At 38.0% G+C, this 17,711-nt stretch overlaps 1 protein-coding gene across 26 annotated transcripts in view; it reads left to right on the top strand.

The window, feature by feature from the left end:
* Positions 1-17,711, top strand: part of ARPP21 (cAMP regulated phosphoprotein 21) — a 267,880-nt gene that overhangs the window by 100,354 nt on the left and 149,815 nt on the right. For 22 of the 26 annotated variants that reach the window (XM_065583668.1, XM_042860290.2, XM_065583670.1 and 19 more), the window contains exon 2: positions 17,112-17,280. The gene's annotated coding sequence lies outside the window, so the exon portion shown is untranslated. Of the gene's footprint in view, positions 1-14,469; positions 14,675-17,111; positions 17,281-17,711 lie in introns of those variants that run through there. The other 4 variants (XM_005302672.5, XM_065583669.1, XM_065583671.1 and 1 more) reach the window with 1 other exon arrangement.

Genomic DNA, 17,711 nt, shown 5'->3' on the forward strand with positions numbered 1-17,711 from the left:
GGTTTGTTACAAGGATAAGGTTGTACTTCACACCTGTCCAAGTTTCTCCCCAGAATAAACTTCAGAGCTCTACATAAGAAAAGAGAGAGAGAGAGAGTCCTTATCAATTTTAGCACTGATGCTAAGATTGAAAAAAAAAATGATCTGGCAGACCCTCAGCTTATGAAGCTTTCTCAAACACTACCTGAGGAGGTTCTTCAGGAAATTGGATGCTACCTTCTTCCTTGTCAAAACATTGAAAGAATTTTCCCTCTGTTATGGAAGATCTCGCCTGGGCTGCTTAATGGACAACAGAGGGATTGGGGTTGACCAAATACTGTGGTTCTTTCTTGACTGGCTGCATCCTATTTATGAACATGAAAGAAGAGATACACTGTGGTCTATCTAATGCAGACTAGACCGTAGAATTAGCATGTATGAGTATCTCTGTATTGCAATTGGAGATGTGACTGCAGCTTGGGTAGGCATGCCAGAACTACCTTTAATATGGCTAGCATGGCTAAAAGTCATAGTGAGGATGGAGCGGCATGGGTTCTGCCTCAGGCTAGCAATGTGCCACCATGTTTTCCCTGCTATTTTTAGTCTGGCTAGTGGATTCAAGGTAGCACGGTATGCCCTCCTGAGCTGCAGTTGCTCCCCTAATTGCAGGGTAGACATATCCTAAGAGGGGAAGAAAATGCTTTAGGCTATTTTAAAGGTATCTTAGTATAACTAGTGATGCTTTCTCTAGTTGACACATAGTTCAGAGGCTTTTTTCTTTTGCACTTGAATGACTGAAAAATAGCTTGTTTGTAAAACATCAAGCTTCCCATGGATTTAGATCATTAGATCGCAGTCAAATAAAATCAATTGTTCCTATTCCTTTTATTTCCTTTGTCTCTTCTCCTGTCCCCCTGCCCATGTTTTAAACGAACAAGGAGATTAAGTGCAAATAACTCTATTAATATAACATTACAATTGAGAATGAAAATGTCAGGAAACTCAGTTATGGTTCCCACAACAATCATAACTAAGCCACATTGCACATATATATTAAAATACAAACATCACTACAATATACAGCAATACAGAACACTCATAGAGCATGTTATGGTTGCTGTGGGAACCAGAATTTTGAATTTCTTGACTTTTGTATGCTTTAAAATCTCAACTGAATTGTATCATTAATGTAATTATTTTACATTTAATTTTTTGTGGACATTGATGATAAAAATGGTATCATTCATGCCATCTGTGTATCTTTGTATAATGACTCCACAATGAATCAGTCCTTTTTCTTATTCAGTTTTTCTGCAAATGAATTGCAGAGCAAATGAATGTGTGCAATAAAATGAAAAATATAAAAATGTAATTTTTCAATATGGCCAAACTGTAACGTTAGCTTATAGTCCAAAGGGTCTTTTTTCCATATGTAATTTTATACGAATAAATTGAAATATTAATTATTACATTGTATACTTGTACAAATAAACTTATTTAAATAACATTTTTAGTCTGCTGACTTATCAAGTTCTTATTGTTCTATAATCTAGCCAATTGTCTTCAAAGGAGAGTGTTTTGTATGATATTGGGAATTAATTCTGCAAAGTTCTGAGTGTCCTCAGCTTCCACTGCAGTAGACAGCACCATGCTGAGCATCTGTTGTAACGTAAAGCTTAAAGCTCTCTCTTTCCATCATCCTCTGCTTAGGACTCTCATTGGAATCAATAGGAATTTTCTATACCACAGCAGGATAGTTTGTAATCAACAGCAGGATATTGTCCTTACACTGGTTTTGTTAATTTTGTTCTTATAGCTGACCTTAGAGTGGCTTTGTAAAGATTAAAAAACAAAATAACTAAAGGCTAGGATTTTCAAAGAGACCGAAGTGAATTAGATGCCCACTTCCCATTGAAAGCCAATAGAAACATGCCTAACTCCCCTAGACATCTTTGGAAATCTCAGTTTAAAATCCCAAATCAGTTAACAGAATCTATATACAGACTTAGGAACCAGATTTTTCAAAAGAAACTCATCTGAGCCTCTGACCTTATGTGCTCGTGTCAGATGTTGGTTTAGACAATGGAATTTAGATGTTCGTTTTGTCTTTTATGGTAGCCCCAGTGGCTCATTTCAGGATCCACAATGCTGTATGCTCTATGAACACACATTAAAAAATAGACTACAGTCAGTTTGAGTTCTTAATTCTAATTACAAGCCAGTTTTGAAAATTTGACCTAAAAAACTTCATTTTAAAATCTTTCTAAAAAGCAGTTTCAGCTTTACTTAACTTTTGCTTCCTGAGCAAAGGGCACTATGTTTCCATTGCAAACCCTAATAATACCACAGCTACTAAAATGGTGCTGGAAATTGTACAGCAAGGCAGTAATTATGGGTCAAGACTGCCAGCCTCTTTGCTTGCAGATCAATCAAAAGTTGGCTGTCAACAAAACAAGCAACATTAATTATCTGATAAAGGAAGGTAGGTCCAGTATGGCATTCATTGCCAAGATTTGTCTGGATGATTTAACTGGTTCTGTCTTGGCACAGCTGCTTTCAGCTAGATATATAGGGCTCAGGAGTGGGAGGGACCTCTGCACTTTGCATCTGTTCTCTGATGTAAAAGGTGTCATATACCAGATCTGAAGTGCTTTGGAGGCATCCACTTAGGACCAGACTTCAGAGGGGTTCTGGCATGTGGAGCCAGTTGCAAGATCAGGGTGCAATTCCTGAGATAAAACAAATGTGGTATACAGGCTACCCTGAAATGCATTGGGCTACTTAGTCAAGCTTGTTGTGTTACTGTTGGACCTGGTACTAGACCTGCCTAGATTGCTGAAGTTCTCCAAAGACAAATCATTCAAACATTCACAAGATAGCACTGATCTGCTGGCCCAGGATCTTATGGGCCTTCTGACAGCTCTGGGCCTGCATAAGGTGGTATTAAACTTCATGAACTCTTGTGGAGCCACTCTTGATCGAGGGCAAACTCTTGATTTGCTGAATGCTGCAGCAACGAAGATTACAAATAACTTCTCTATTGCATTTGGAAAAAGGAACTTTTGAAACTAGTCCAGTTATTTATTCTTTGTAAGAGCAATGCTGAATCTGAGGAACCTTAAATAGCCTTTGAAAATCATCTATGACATATGGAACCGCCCTCCCCACCCCCCAGTAATTCTGTTCAACAAGGAAAATGCTGTATTTTTAAGGGGACTAGAGAGATGATTCTTGTTAAATGTAAACCCTTTTTATACAGAAATATTCTGGAGCAGCAAACTTTCCAAAATATTTAAAACAAATTTCAAGTATCTTTCTATTGCAATAGCACTCACTTTGAATCCTCTCTCCCATGGATTTGTTTTGTGATGCTACTGTGTTATAATTTTATACTGTCATCTTATCACTCATACCTATGGCATTGACAAAGAAAATAAGAAACGATAAGTTTTAAAATTGTTGTTCTAGGATGGGATCCAGAATTTCTTTCAATAATATAAAGTCATTTCAAAGTAATGTATTATTATAACTCCAATGAATCTCCAACTGAGTTGTTAGTGTCTGATTATTTACACTTGCTCCCACTGGTATCTGCCAGAATTAGAATGGCTAGAAGCTTGCTTGCAGTCAGCATTGGTAATAAATTACCAAGTCCCTGGGTATAGTAACCATATGCTGAAAAGTGGCTTCTTTACTGTGTGTTTTTGTTTTTATTTTTTAAATAGTTGTTCACTGTATTTCTTAATTGTCTGTCTTCCATGGTTGGCCTTTCAATACGAATCAAAGGGAATCTCAGAGCTTTCAAAATGCTTAACCAATGCATTATTAATCTGTATCAAACAATGCATATTCCACTTAACATTTTACAAATAATATATAAGATACTCTGTCGAATTTTTTTTAGAATACCTTGGTCAGAAAAATTACTTTGCTACGGGCAGCATCATAAATACAACAAAACATACCGTAAGCCAATTTCACATATTTTATTGAGTTTTGCAAAAAAAATTCAGGCATATACATATAAAATGTCAGAAGCAAATAGAAGGGAATACATTCATTCCATTGCACTTAGATGAGTTACAATAAAACATGCTTTAGAGTAAGGTCCTTTTTGTTAGGAAGCCTATTTTACAGGGAAGATCATAGTTCCTCAGAATTTGGCTTAGTGATAGTTATTGGCCTGCCTTTTCTTGTAGTTGGATCATGTTTCATCTGCTTTTGGAAAGCTTGAAGGTATCAAAAATAAAGCCTGTGGTTCAAAGGCATAGTATTACGTAATGAGAAATACTGACTGAACAGATTTTGTGTGATATATAAAGTCATAATTTTAATTCTTGCAGGGAAGATCAGGTTGGCTTCAAAATATGATTAAAATAGGTGAAAAATGACTTTTGTTTAGAAATGAACCTTTAAAACGTTTATACAAATGCACCTGAAATTCACTGGGGGTGATTAGGATGAATACTTTAACAAATGGTCAGTTTTTTTCTGGCATGTACATTTTTTACTTTGTGGAATATTTCTTTAAACTTCATTTTTCCTTGCAAAAGGCTGTAAACCGGTACATTCTTCTTTTCTGCTGTCACGGACAACACTACTTCATTCAGCAGTATTTGAAATGCTCTGTTTGTTACATATTGAAATTAACACTTTTAGAGTCATAGCAAAAGACCAGGGAAATCAATGATTCACAGGCTTCTCAATTAGAAGCCTGTGAATCAATTGAACACTTCTCACTTCCTCACAATAAATCCAGGAACACTGGGCTAGCTTCTCAGCTGATGTAAACTGGCATGGCTCCACTGACTTAAGTGAAACTCTGCCAATTTACACCAGTTGAGAATCTAGACCACTGAATTTTTACAAAAAATATTTTTCTCCATTATAATAAACTGTTGTTAGTGGAGGGTAAAATGCATATTTAAATTAATAACTACTTTGAGACTTTTCGAAGCTGGGCACCTTGACCCCAACCCTGAAGTCACTGGGAGTTTTTGTCCGAGTAAGGACTGTAAGAATGGACTCATAGACAGCGGTCCTGATCCCAGATAAGTAGTCTGTATGTCCAAAAGCATCAGTCTAAAACCCCATAGAAATGTTTGGGGGAGGAATATTTTTATTTGAAAGGAGATCTTCTCCAAAAACTCTTATTAGTTGAAGGATCTTGACGCAATGGAAATATATATTTTTTTCAATTCATAAATTGTTACATGATTGGGCAAAATTTGAAAACATACCTTTACCCCCTTGTAGCACAAGTCTGTCTTTTGATACAAATCTACTTTGGGCTGACTACCATATTCAATAAAGAGTGAACACCTATACTTTTTTTCGTGAGCTTTGCTAAAATACTCTATGTGAATTCTGTGCTAAGGTTTCTGCAGAAGTGCATTTTATAATCAGATTGATATTTAGTTTGAGGTACTTAGCACAGCAAGAAAACTATGTGATGATATGGCCATTTCTGGAATGGAAACAGAATGTTATGGCATATCAAACTTTTCTCCCACATTTCCATTCTGTAATTTAAATCTTCGTATTTTTAGATCATTGATGCAGTTAGTGTGTTCCACTGACAAGCAAGACCGATTGCCTCACAGCGGGTAAACACAATTTTGGATATTATAAAAGCCTTTTTAAAATAGTGATGTTAAAACCACATTTGAAGCTTCAGAAGTTTGAATCCAGGTAACAAGATTTGAAGTCCATAAAATAAATAAGTAAAAAAATAAAATTCTTTCTTTTAAAAATATATCCTTTTGGATATTTGTTTTTAAACTTTAAATGGCCTAGAACTTTGAGACACTGAATTGAATACTTGATATCTGCAGTAGCTTCACCATTGTTCTTTATTTATTCAAGTGACAAAAAGCTGTCTGAATAAGAATATTATAGGCCGCTGTTCATATATTCCTCCCTTCCCCAACATGTTAGCTCCCTCTCTTGTCCATCTGTCAGCATTTCTTTCCTGTCTGTGAGAAGAAACCAAGTAGTCACTTAAAAATTATTTCCATTTTCCATTTTGTTCATTTGCCACTTGGGGGCTAGAATTACCCACTAGAAAAGGTAACATAAATGTAGAAACCACAGGACTTGGACAGCAGTTCCTCACAAGCCACAGCTGAAAATCCACCATTGTGAATCGGTGCTGATGTTTTTCTAAGTAAACTGTTTTGACTTTCACTTTTTTTACTGATGTAACTGCTTTGAAGAGGACTCCTTTCTCCTTGTTAGGTGCTAGAATTCTATGCTTCATTCTGTTTTGTGCTGTATCACTTAGAGGTGATTTTTGCTGCATTTATTGCATTGACAAATTCAGTATAATATGTTGATGAGGAAATGTGTGCGCAGCAATGCATCTTGTATGTTGAGCATCTTGAATAGTGACCAGTATCTTAAGACAGAATGGTAATGCTCTGATTTTTTGAGGGAAGGGGTGAACAAGATGAGACACAAATGTTCAGATCATCATTTTTATTGTAGGGCTTGATCCTCAGAGCTGGTGAGCATCTTCCTAGAAGTAAACCTAAGTTGAGGGTGTTCAGCACCTTACAGTAGCAAGTAGAGCGTCTGATCCAAAGTCTCCTGTTGTTTTCAGTGGGCTTTTTATCAAGCTCTTAATCATTAGTAATTTTAACCTCTGACTCATAATTATAAATATTTGCTTTTTGTTTTTCCCCATTATGGGTGTGCAAAGAATGGAGATTCAAGGCTTTTCTTTGTAATGAGTGACATTCATCACTTAACTGTATTTAACCGACACCCAAAATACAACAATGAAAAGAGTGCCTGTGTGCGGCAGGTATTTTTAAAACTTCATTTTTCTTTATGCTGTAAGGGTAGTTTACTGTACAATCCATAATGTGTTCTTTATCTTAATATCAACATTTTTGTTTTTGTGTATTCCCTTTAACCACCCTTATTTGCTTTCTTTCTTTATGTTTCTTTTGTTTTCAGAAAGACTGTAAACAATGAGAAAAAGCTATACAGAATGAGTCTCAAAAAAACAGTTGTGATAATCTTCAGGACACTCATGAAACCCACAAAACTGAATTAAAAATAGAGATGGTAGTGTTAATATCTGGATTAGATTTGAGGCCCAAATTCAACATTGCCAAAAATCTCATGAACTCTGCTGACATTGTGAAAATGTCCTTGGGAGAGTTCTGCTATCTGAAATGCTACAAATGTCATACCATCCGTTGTTCTCATGAGATTTCTACCATTTGGGGCTGAGATCGTGCATAAATGGTGCTCTCATTAGTCTGGCATGACCATCTCCAAACTTAGACAAAAATGACTCTTCCTTGTTCCATACAAGAGGCTCCAGGAACCTCTTTTTGCTTTGTATTTGTACTAGGACTCCTAGGCACTAGAGTAGTACAAATAATAACAGATTTTGGAGATTCGGGATCAGGAATTCTAAGCCAGTCTTCCTGTCCCCAACTTCATTCTCTTCTGAACACAACTAAAATCAAGGCGTAGGACTGTTTTCCTGCCAATAGGGGGGAAAAAAGCAATATGGAGTTTTAGGGTCTGATCCAAAATCTCCTAAAGTCACCCTTTTTACTTCAGTGGGTTTTGGATTGGGCTCATATTTTTGCTTTTTGCATAGAGTGTTAGTTTTTTTTAAACTAATACTTACATTCTTCTGGCATCTCTGACATGAGTATTACTTCAGACAGAGGAATGATTTAGGTAATTATTTTCTCTGAGAAGATATCAAGTAAAGAGATGCATGTTAACATAGCATATCAACGTTTATGTGTAACATACTGAGATCCTCTGAATCTTATAACTTATAACTGAATCTTATACAGGGATATGTATACAAAACAAATAATATTTGTTCTTTTTTCCATATCTAGTGTATTTTTTTGCCTACTATGTGGTTTTTATCAGTGTTAATAGCAATGTATGGAAACTTTGTTCAACAGAATTGGCAGCTGAGAAGTGCCATATTGCACATCATGGGCTTGTTTCTGGCCATTGATTTGAATAAATCATCAGTTTTCTTAAAGTTAAGAATGCAGTAGCAGATTGACTTACACATTAGAGTCTTTCTTTATATTTACCTTTAGATGTATCTGCCCAGGAATTGTATTTGCCTCTCTTCTGGTTGGTGTTAATTAGAAAAAAAATTGATAAAGGCATGGCTCTTGTATACCAAATAGGAAGAGCTGAGAGATGCTTATCAGATCTCCTCATGTCTCTTCAAAGCTATAACATTCAAGATTTAGGCAAATTAGAAGAGGTAAACTAACATAAGCCTAATAAAATAGTCTTGCAGTGGAAAGTATTAGAGGATCTATTTCTTCTCATTGGCTTCAGTGGGTGTAGGATTAAGCCCTGAATATAGAAATTGTTTGGAAAATGTGCTTACAAGTGTGTTCTCTATTAAAAGAGGTTAAATACCAACTGTATGTTAGTAAAAAGAAAAAAAAATCTTCCAGTTTCTATGGGAAGAGGATTACAGTTAAATGGAAAAAAATATGCCTTTTTTCCTATTATCTCCCTGGAAATTTGTAAACCTGATATAGATTTATTGATTTTTTTTTTCCAGAAAAGAGTATAACTTTTCTTTAACTACATGCTGGCTTTGTGAGAGAATGGTATTATGACTAGCAGGCATAACCATAATATTTCATTTAAGTGGTCAAAAAGTGGGGGGAAGGGTAGATCCTCTCCTTTTTAAAAGGCCCTGGTCTTCTGTGGTCAGTATTTGTACAGTAAGAGAATTCTAGTACTTAGTCTCAGGTATGTTCCTATAGAACAGTGTTCTGCTGCTAGCGATTGTTTTCCTTTAGTATTTGCCAATTAAGCTAGTTTGTGAAAATATACAATTTTGATAAGGAATGGAAGGATGAGGACAGGAACCATTATAAACTGGGAGTTAGGAGAACATTAAGTGGATAGCAGGAGAGGCAGAGTAATGTGTAACTCAGTGATCGGCAACCTTTGGCCCGCGGCCCGCCAGGGTAAGCCCCTTGGCGGGCCGGGCCGGTTTGTTTACCTGCCGCGTCCGCAGGTTTGGCCGATTGCGGCTCCCACTGGCCGTGGTTTGCCGCTCCAGACCAATGGGGGCGGCGGAAAGCAGTGGCCAGCACATCCCTTGGCCTGCGCAGCTTCCCGCCGCCCCCATTGGCCTGGAGCGACGAACCACGGCCAGTGGGAGCCGCAATCGGCCAAACCTGCGGACGCGGCAGGTAAACAAACCGGCCCGGCCCGCCAGGGGGCTTACCCTGGTGGGCTGCATGCCAAAGGTTGCCGATCCCTGGTGTAACTCATTTCTGCAACCTTTTATTATAGGAATGCAGTGTTGTTGTAGCTGTGTCACTCCCAGGTAATTGGAGAGACAAGGTGGGTGAGGTAATATCTTTTATTGGACCAACTTCTGTTGGTGATAGAGACAAGCTTTTGAGCTACACAGAGCTCTTCTTCAGGTCTGGGAAAGGTACTCAGAGTGTCACAGTTAAATACTGCCCACTAAATGTAACCCACTAACACCTCTATTTGTCCTATAAGTACAGGTGTGTCACCTTGAATGGTCCCTTAGGCCTGGTCCACACTAACCCCCCACTTCGGACTAAGGTACGCAAATTCAGCTACGTTAATAACGTAGCTGAATTCGAAGTACCTTAGTCCGAACTTACCGCGGGTCCAGACGCGGCAGGCAGGCTCCCCCGTCGATGCCGTACCGGCGTCGACGGCAAGCACTTCCGGGATTGATCTGGGATCGATTTATCGTGTCTAGACAAGACGCGATAAATCGATCCCAGAAGATCGATCGCTTAATCCGGATCAGGAAGTAAGTATAGACGTACCCTATTAGTATATGTGCTAACTACTTATGCTAAACTATCTGTTCAGCCTTGTATTTAGCTGTGACACTGAGTACCTTTCCCAGACCTGAAGAAGAGCTCTGTGTAGCTTGAAAGCTTGTCTCTATCACCAACAGAAGTTAGTCTAATAAAAGACATTACCTCACCCACCTTGTGCCTCTATTACAGGAATGCGTCAGTCCAGTGACAAGTATCGGAAGAAGTATAGAGCAGTGCTTATGAAATCATGTTTCATCTACATCCTGAGTTGTTATAAGAAGACTTGCTCCAGGAGAAACTAGCCAGAAAAATTTCCCCAGGGAGAAGATCTATAGTACTTTTGTGCACAAACTGTATTTTTACATGAGTTTAATCTGTCTCATCCTGTGCTCTTTTAAGACATTTTTCTCAAAGATGACTTAGCTAGACTCAGTATGACTTAGGAAGGCACCAGTTCATCATTCCCAGTCCATTTAGACTTGAGTTCTTCAGAGGCAAAGTGCTTTTGGTGTTATTTCAGATAAACTTTAAAAAAATGAAGAAAGAAATAAGAAAAGCCTTACATATACTTAATGTACATGTGAGGCAAAGTAGAAGTATCTCATGTTTTGGGAGAACAACATTTTAGAAAACTGTACTATACTGTGAGACACTGACAGAAAAAATAGGCCAGGATACCTTTGCCATTAGGAAAACAGGAAATATTTTAAGTACTCAAAATATAGAGTATTTTATTTGGATTTTAAGAGGAACAAATTAAATTTTTTTTCTTTTTTCCTTAGTTTCTCTGATTCATTTGATGCGTATGGCATACAGTCTGTATTTTCTCTTCTAGAACTCGGTGGGTACCTATAGCAAGAGCACCTCAAACTATGTCAGTTCCCACACTGCGGGTTAGGGCTGAGTGTGATGAGTACTTGGATGAGACTCTTCCAAGGAAAAAAACACAGGATGCTTCAAGAGCTAGTGTTGATAATTTAGGCCCTGATGGTACAGTGAGCTATGTGCAGGCAAAGTTCATTGCGTATGTTCAAGAGTATAATCCTAGAAGATTATACTCTTACTATATGTCTACACTGCAGCTGGGAGCATGTTTCCTAGTGAGAGTTGACAGACATGTGCTAGATCTGCTTGATCTAGTGCGCAAAAAATAGCAGTGTACCCAAGGACAGTACAGGTAGCAGCTCAGGCTAGCAGCCTGAATACAAATCTGCCTGGAGACCCTTGGTACATATTCGGGCAGCTAACCTGAGCCTCCTCCCATACTATAGCCAGCTACACTGCTAATGTTAGCGCAGTTAGTGAGTGTCTGTCCACTTGCGCTGGGAAGCACACTCCTAGCTGCAGTGTAGATGTACTCTTAGTCAGTACTAATTGTATACCTGGTTTTAGGATACACTGTGTTGGTGGAAAGCCTGTCTTTCTGATAAAATATAAAGCCATTCTCTTGACTGTTTGAGATTAAAACTTCCATGGCACTTTTTGCAAGATAAGGAGTGTTTATTCCAGTGTCCTACCAAAATTGTAATTTGAGTAATTTCATTTTGCCCACCTAAATTCCTTCTGCAGTTTCAGTTGTATAAGGTATTCTCCACTTTCGTATCTGCTCATTTTTGTTGTTGTCTTTTTGATACTTCACATTTAATATGCCAGTTGAAAGGAGAACCCAACATTATTTGAGTTTCCCTCTGTTCCTCTAGCAGCAGCCAAAGATCTTCTCGTTTGTTGTCATCTTTTATTTTTAAAGGCAACTGGATATCTCAAATGGTCAATAATGTGATCCAGAACCTTTCAAAACCAGCCTAGTTGTCTAGGATTTGACAATTGTTATCATTTTGATGGTTGTTTGGAGGTCTGCATGAAATGTGTTCGTGGCCTCAGCACAGTTTGTAGTAAATTCAAGGGTATGGCTACACAGCAAAGAAAAATCCCCGGCTGTCCTGTGCCAGCCGACTTGGGCTTGTGGGACTCAGGCTGTGGGGCTGTTTCATTCCTGTGTAGACTTATGGGCTCGGGCTGGAGCCTGGGCTCTGGAATTGTCCTACCTCGCAGAAGCCCAGGCTCCAACGCGACCCTGTGAGCCTGAGTCAGCTGGCACAGGCCAGCCATGGGTGCTTTGAAGACGTACCTCAATTAACATTCTCAGTTGAAAGGCCAGTAATAAAGGCACATAGAAACTGAGGTAACCTCTTACCCAGAGAGGTGGTCCTGCCTGCCCCTGGCTGGGAGATATTGGTAAGGCAGTGTGGAGAAACTTGATTTGCTACTGCCATTGCAGCGTTTGTTTTGTGAGTGGAGAACCAAAGCTGCAAGAACACTAAGATCACTTTTAAAATGTTTTCCAGTCTTTGTATTTGAGGACTTACCTTCAGCCTTTTAAGAGTCATTGAACAACTAGTAGCATTCCCTCTGTTTGTTTTTCCATAGTGGGTCTGAGGTTGATTTTATTTATAATCTGAGATAGATTGATTATTCATATCCTGGTATGTGAAGATCCAGAACTTGTTCTTGTCTTTTCTCTCAAGTATATGCATGTGTTTCTGGTGTGCCGGATATAGAGACAGCAATGAGAAAAAGCAAGAGCATAACATTACCAACCAAAAGGGTTAAAAAATCATGAGTTTGGTTAAAAATTGTGTTTTTAAACATAAATAATGGATTATTTTTATTTCCCTTCCGGTTTTTGAGTCTTAAAGGATCATATTTTCGGGCTTTTCTTTGCAACCATGAGGGCTAGAAAGACGCTTATTTGTTTTAAATTAAAGTGGAGATTTTTCCCGTAATCACTTGACTCCAGGAGCTTGGGTTTAAACAAAACACTAAATAACATGGAACTCATGCTCGTAATCACAACAGTTGACAACCCTGAGAGCAATATGGGCAGAGCTGTTTTGTAATACTTTTTCTGTATGCAGTGTTGGTATTGCTGTGCTGGTCCCAGGATATTAGAGAGACAAGGTGGGTGAGGTAATATCTTTTATTGGATCCACTTCTGTTGGTGAGAGAGACAAGCTTTTGAATTTTACACAGAGCTCTTCAGTTCTGGGAAATGTACTCAGAGTGTCTCAGCTAAATACAAGGTGGAACAGATCATTTAACATAAATAGTTAACACGTATTTCAATGGACCAATCAAGATGAAGAAGACTGTTAATGCCTCTCAGTCATGGGCGGGGGGGGTGGGGTGGAGTGGAGGGGAGGAAAGAAGGGGAATAAATTAAATTTCCTATGGTTTCAAGGATTCCAAGGAGAGCACTAATTACTGGTGAGGGCTGCCTTTTTATAGTTGAATCATGTATATTGGGAATTATGAGTGACATTTCTTTATGGTGAGAGAGAATCTCAGATTGTATGCTCCTATATATCATGGATCCTCTGAAATACTAAATCTGTCAAAATCCCACCCAAAATCTATTGTGTGGTCTCATATTTTGAGTGTTTGGATGGATAAGAGCCCTGTCCTGTAAAATTAATGTCATTGAGAAGTGGGAGGGAACCCAACATCCTTTTCCAGTTTTGTTACCCACCCTAGCACTACAAGCCCTTCTTTAGCCTTTTTACTTAGCAAATCTGTTTAGAGAATGTATTTGTGATTAGGGTCTGATCCTGTCAGGTGCTGAATGTCTCAGATGAGCACCCTCAAATCTGTTAGAGAGGGGTACTCATTGCCTTACAGGTGTGAGGCCTGATCCTTTGATGTGTTAATGGGCATTCTTAGGAGACATCAGTAGGAGCTGAGGGAACACAGAATCAGGCCCAAGCTTTGTTTGCAAGCTTTTAATACACACAGTGCCTTTATATATTGCTAACTTTTTTTTCACATTGTGTCAGAGGACTGTTTCTATTTCAACTTGTGTTGATTATTGTGCAAATGTATTTATTGATACTTGACAGTTTTCACTCACCACTTTGTTGTATTATATATTTTTTTTATCACTTCCTTTTCCAGGCAGTTTTTTTTTTCTTAAAGCCTCGCACTTAAATTACTCAGGTTCTTTTTTTACAGGTTTTTTTTCTCTGAATCAGTGTGGTATGTGCTATTTATGAATAAATTATGGTACATGGTTTAACACTCCTGCTATCTCTTTTCGTTTGCCTTAAGGTAGCATCCTCACCAATTCTCCTGGGCTCAGCACAAACCAGGGGTAGGGAGAGCCCCCAGTTACCACAGAATAAATTATTTTTTATTAATAAATTTAACAGATGACAACTGCATTTTCATAGCATACACCCATCATGGGGTTCTTGAAACTGGTTTATTAACTCATTGCATTATTTTTATTTAAGTGGCTCTCTAAAAATGGCATTGTAGGGTGCCTTATTTTCTCTCTCTGACTTTTTTGAGTGGGATTTTCAAGTTTTCAAATTTGGGCACAGTGACCTCCTACCTCCTTATGCTTAACTCCGTCCCACTTGTTCTTAGTTCAGACACACTGATTCCTTTCCCTGACCTGAGGAAGAACTTTGTGTAGTTCAAAAGTGTATACCTTCTACCAAGTTGGTCCAATAAAATTACCTTATCTGCCTTGTCTCTTGAAAAATATCAGCAATCCCTATACGATTTGCTCCCTTGCAAGTTAAAAGATTTTTTTTTTCTAATCACAAGCTTTGCAACCTCAGCCTAGAGACTGAAAGCAGAACTGCATGTATTCTGCCTCTTACTCTCCATAGTGAAGATTTGGCAGTAAGAACATCGCTGACGATTTTGCTGATGTGCAAGGTAGAGAAGAATCCAGCATGCATTTCCATAGCTGTATAGATACTGCGGGGCTAGCAATAGTAAGATATTTGTGTTGATCATTAAGTAAATCAATATCTTGAAAATGCACAGGGAGCAGAAACGTATTTGGAGTTAAAGGTGCCATTTTACAGGTATTTTTCTGACTATTTTCCCTTATTAATGTATACCTTAAAGTTTATTATATAACACTGGGGATTTCAAAGGTGCCTAAGGGAGCTCCCATGGAGAGCCAGTTCAGCATGGGTTCCTTTGAAAATCTCAGCCTAAAAGTACATCTCACATATTGTAATATGAATGATAACTATTGTATGTAAATTTCCTCCTAAATGAATGGAAATGTGTATCGGAGGGAAGATGAGAAAGCAGAACTGTGACTGATATCCCACCCAATTCTTCACTTCAGTTGTTCTCTTGGCTCAGGGAATAATTACAAATGGTTACAAAAATATTTATCCCCATGAAACTGTATGATTGCTTAAATCCCTATGCCCATATGTCAGTATATACCCATTGAAGATTGCTTGATTTCAGCTCACAAAAATCCATTTTTTCCTGGGTTTTCTACAACAAAATGCTGAAATACACGCTGGGAGTATAATTTTATTATCTTTTTAAAAGATGTTGGTACGGCAGGTCTGAGAGATGCTGCTCAAACACTGTGATTTGTGCAATTTTGGTGAAATGCCTGTATCTTTTGTTCAATCTCTAAGATTCAACAGAGTTCTCGAAGTCTTGGCATTAGATCATGTTGGCGTTAGATATCTTAAGCATAACAATGTGTGGGTCTCCATTTATAAAAATATTCCTTAATAAGTATGATAAGATTTCATTTTGAGATCTGTGGCACAGGACCAGAAATGTTGTTGTCTGCTGGAGACTTGGCAGATTTCTCTAGCTGGTGAATATGAGGAAATCTGAGATGCCTTTTTGTGAATATTTAGCTTATCATATGTGGCAATGCTGCAAAAAGTGTGTGGAATCCTGAAATTACATGCTAATTTTTGGCGAGGTTTTGTTACAACTACCTCTAGTTCCCTCATAGCTTTGGAGCTTCTGGACTTCACAGTGCTCTCTTTCTTTTTTTTGACTCTTGTATTGAATTGAGATATACTAGATCAGTTTTTTATTGGGGGGGGGGGCAAAAAAGGCTCTTGGGAGTAGTTTGCCTTCCTGCCAATCTCATTGGGTCGGTGAATTAATTTTTTACCTCTATCGGTTCCATTAGTAGGCTCACTTATATATAATTGCTCTGCTGTATGCTATTAAGATTGTTTTACTGTTCCCCTCACCTTAGCATTGGACCTCCGAAAAGTACAATTAATGATCCTGCAACGAGTAGTTTTATTGCTATATACAAATTATTTACTGGTTTAGGGGATGAGAGATTCAATCTTAAAATGATATATTTATGTTTATCTCTTGGGAAATATAAAAGGCTGTGTAACTAAATATTCTTTGCCTACACAGCACTGAATTTCTGGAGAGATCAGAATATGATCTTAAAAATTGTTACATTCCAGTTCTGATTTGTAGTGTTTAGCTAAATTAAATGGGTTGTAAGATACAATTTGTCATACCATATAGCACAGCAGTTGCAATTGTTTGCAATTTAAAACCATGTACATCAGAAAAAGTGTAATAGTTTGATAATATACAGCTTGTTTTTCTTACCAAGTGAACTGCATTTCTGTTCCTTTGGGGGTGTTTTTGCCTTTCTTCTATCCCCTTCCCCCAAATTACCTTGGCCACTGCACATATGGAAATCTCAACAAGACTCATTGCATCATGACAATTTTCCACATGACCATAGTTTGTAAATCCCTCTCAAAATGTTCCTTTTCTGTCAAACCTCATACTCAGCTGGCAGTAGCAGTCCTGACGAATGGCGTTTGCATTGCATTTCTGAAGTAATTGATCCCACAGTTTTGCTCTCTGAGCAATAATGTAGAGAGAGAGAGATTCAGTATGTTGTTTTTTTACATACTGCCTAAAGGAAAGTTTGCACCGATTTCCATTGTTCGGGGGAATTGGTTTTTCGTGGTCCCTCCCCTGATCATTTCAGCTTTTATTTGACAGATATGCCTCATTAAACCGACATGTAAATGAACTGTACCCTTATCGAGATTACTTTCTAACAGCAGTCATGGAGCCTCTTTAAAATATTGTGTAATCCTTAATTGGGGCTGAAGCTTTGGTTAAAAAGCAGAGAAGGCTTTTTTGCCCATAGATAATATTGATTTCCATTGAAGCAAACAGATTATCTTAATTTTTTTATATGAAAAGTGCTAGAATTCACTAAAAAAGGTTAAAATTGAAGTGAGTAATCTTCAGTGCATAATGCAATTGATAATTTTAGCTCTTTGCGTAGGAGCTGTTATGACTTGAACAGCCGGCTCTAGCCTTCATTAGAGAAGAAGCAGGCAGTTTTGAGACAGGTGGAGCTGGATCAAGCTGTGAAAGTGATTTGCTTGAAGCTGGTCATTAGTGTTAGAAATCTGGTCCTATTTATTGCATCCTTAACCCTACCATGATTATTACCATGATTATTTACTTTTTGTCTTTTTCCAGGTTGATGATGATCTGTAAAACTGTCTAAAGGAAGAGCATGGAGATTGGCGTTCTGAACTATTAGTGGGGACATGGGACTCATGTTGTCATTGATCATTTGTGTGGATTTAACCGTTGAAGAGCAACAGAAGCAGCTAGAAAGACATCGAGAATTAAAGCTGCTTTGAAGGTACATGGCTTGTTTGTTACAGTTGTTAATCTGCAGCTATAATTATGTTTGTATTTGTTAATATTTTCTGTGTATAGATACACTATACATACAATGTACACCTAAAGACTGTGTGTGTGTGTGTGTGTGTGAGAATTTGAGTTACACATGTAAGTGCACAACAGCCAAAAATTAACCAGCAACGTTATGTTTTTACAGTAAAAAATTGGGCCTTATTGGCAGCAATACATTTCTTTGAGAAATGTATTGAATTGCTTATGGACTGTACTGTATGTGGATTGTAAACTTACAGCCCCTGTCCCAGTATTCATAAACACACAGGTATGAAACTCACAGTTCAGAAAATCTAATTCTGCTAAATCTCCACAATCTGTTGCAAATTGAGATGGAACAGTAACCTATCTTTATGTAGGAACCTCTTCAACATCGTT

The sequence above is a fragment of the Chrysemys picta genome, chromosome 2 (assembly GCF_011386835.1).
Source record: "Chrysemys picta bellii isolate R12L10 chromosome 2, ASM1138683v2, whole genome shotgun sequence".
In the NCBI taxonomy this organism is placed as follows: domain Eukaryota; kingdom Metazoa; phylum Chordata; order Testudines; family Emydidae; genus Chrysemys; species Chrysemys picta.